Source organism: Papilio xuthus, unplaced genomic scaffold (genome assembly GCF_000836235.2).
Source record: "Papilio xuthus unplaced genomic scaffold, Pxut_1.1 DF827777.1, whole genome shotgun sequence".
NCBI lineage: Eukaryota > Metazoa > Arthropoda > Insecta > Lepidoptera > Papilionidae > Papilio > Papilio xuthus.
The window spans coordinates 6,435,138-6,437,824 of NW_013530872.1; positions in this window are offsets into that span (position 1 = coordinate 6,435,138).

Consider the following 2,687-nt stretch of genomic DNA (forward strand, 5'->3'; position numbering starts at 1 on the left):
CAATGTTCGCTTAATATAACCTCACTAGTAAAACCCTTGTTAAATCGTCGCTAAATATGCTTGTGCATGACTTTAAATGCAATTTTCCTAATTAATATTTTCCGGGAATAACGCGACTTGTGACGTAAGATTATGGTATTAAAGTTATGGCTACAAAGTTTCAATCACGTGGAGAAAATTGCGTATTTCATCTTTTAATCGCCTACTTTTATTTTCTTTGTCAAACTGAAGATTACAAAACTTGGAAAATATGAATCTCAACGCACGTTATTCACATCGATCTATATTTCTTTGCTTAAAAGTTATTAAGTATGATATAGAGACGTTTAATTCGCGACATGTTGGAGACATGTTCATTACTTTCTTAAGATGAAATGCGACTTGAATATACGGAGGATCGAACGTGCGCCGCGTCGTTATTAAGCCTACACTCAAGCCGAGAAACAATTTTATTACCTTACTTTATCACAAAACTCATATTATTGCTTACTTACTCTTGTCACGGATGTATTAAAGTTATTACTTCCTAAGTCACGTATCTATGTACTATTAAATCAACGTTTTATTACTTTAATAACAGAATAATATTGAATGATAAATATTGAGATTAAAATTGTTATTGATTACATAAAATAACTTTTTATGTACTGATAAAAACAGAAAATACCACATTTAATATCATGTAATTTATTTTATTTTCGATCTTGAATGTTTCTATTAACAATTAAACGCCTAGTGAAAAATAATAGCAAAGTATACACCGCACATCAAATTGCTTGGTGTGTTTGACACAAGGAGTCAATGATTATGTTATTTCTGGATTACTTTTTCAGTTGAGCAAAATGGTGTTTGTAACGCTTAGAATACCTATCACTTGACAAAGAACAATCGTTTTAGGTAAACAAACTCTAGGTTATTTTTTACAACTTTATTTCACTCTAATAGTGATGTATTTTGAAAGTAATGTGAACAAATGAACAGTTGATGTAAGGAGACCACGTTCTCATAAGATTTTACGGTTTACATTAAAGATCATTGTTTCAGAATTGTTCTTAAACAATATTATGATTTTTTTCTTTAAACAGTATCAGTAAAAACAGAGTACAGAAAAATAAAAACGTATAAGAATATCAATGAATGTTTATATTTGTATTTTAGTTAACAAAACTGTTATCAAAAGCCCCGTGGCCAAACAACTACCGATTCACGATACTAAATACAAAGCAAATAGTCACGTAAGCTCCATCATAGTAAAGTACAAAGTTTAGGTCTGCTAACTGGGCTTACTGTATAAAAGTTATCCACAACGAGCCATGAAAATTGCTTGCGGCATCTTTTCTACTAGGGGCTTAGTCCTTACTAAAGTATATGTAGTTGATATACATTTTTACATAGTAATTTTTGAAATGTAATTAAAAAATAAATGCTGTTATTCTAAATGAGATAATTTAAGCACATATCTTCTTATTATACGAAACAGAAAGCTCTTTACCAGCTTACTATATTTATAATTAAGCTAGACTCGTGACTTTTAACTTTCATATTGCTTATGAAAATTTTGCTTTTGTAATTCTAAATTGCTTTAGCTGAAAGCGGGCTTCTGTTAATGTTTTTATAAAACTCCTTTGTAAAGATATATCTACGTGTTTTAACTATGTTTATTAAAAAGTGCACTAACATCAACGAGGTACTATCATTATGCTTTGTGTACATTTGTTCTTATTTAAATTCCTAATTTTTAAGACAGACATTTCAAGGAAATATTGGTTACTTCGACTGATAAACTAATATGTATTATGATACGAGTACATAAATATATCTTACTTCTTATTACTATTGTAATTGCGAATGTTTAGATGCATAGATGGATGGATGTTTGTTTAAAGGTATCACCGGAAAGGTACAACGGCTCTTGATGAAATTTGCATATATATAGGTGCGGGCGACATATAGTATCATACTATATTGACATCACAACTAACCATATAAGGGGAGTGTAGTGAACGATACCTATAAAATTATTTATATTGACTGTTATAATAATCTTGTATTCGAGAGTCCGGACGCATACGCTTGATAACTTTTCATATATTATGTCTGCCTTCATCGATGTTGACTGCCAAACTAATTTGTGCTCCAAAGCCTCCGAACTATCAAAGTTTGATAGAATTTAGATTTAACATACAACTTTGTTAAAGCCGAAGTACTAACGATTATGACATGCTTACGTGGAAATTCTGTTTTGTATTCACACGTATGTCCGCCATCTTGAAATATACTTAAAGTGTGTATTAAACGATGATTAGTTTAACAACTGACAGCTATTAAGTATCTTTTATTATTGTGAGGTGGATAACAGGCTAGTGGGTATCTGAATTCGCCTGAAGGACGAAGCGACCGCTGCCTATAGACATACACAATTGTAGACGCGTTGCCTACCTTTAATCGACGGGGGATACACCGAAAGAGAATTTTCCCCCGTTCTATGCGTCACTATCTCTGTCAAATCCCCATCTCCTTCACATCATTTCCTCATAAGACAAGGGTGGGAAGGGAAATTATCAAACTAATCAACTCTAGACACACTATAATACTTTAAATTTTTCAGAACCGTTTCTACTGACGGTTTCTTTTCCGAGTGTTTGCTAAGTTTAACCACAATTTAGAACCCTCTTATAAATAAATAA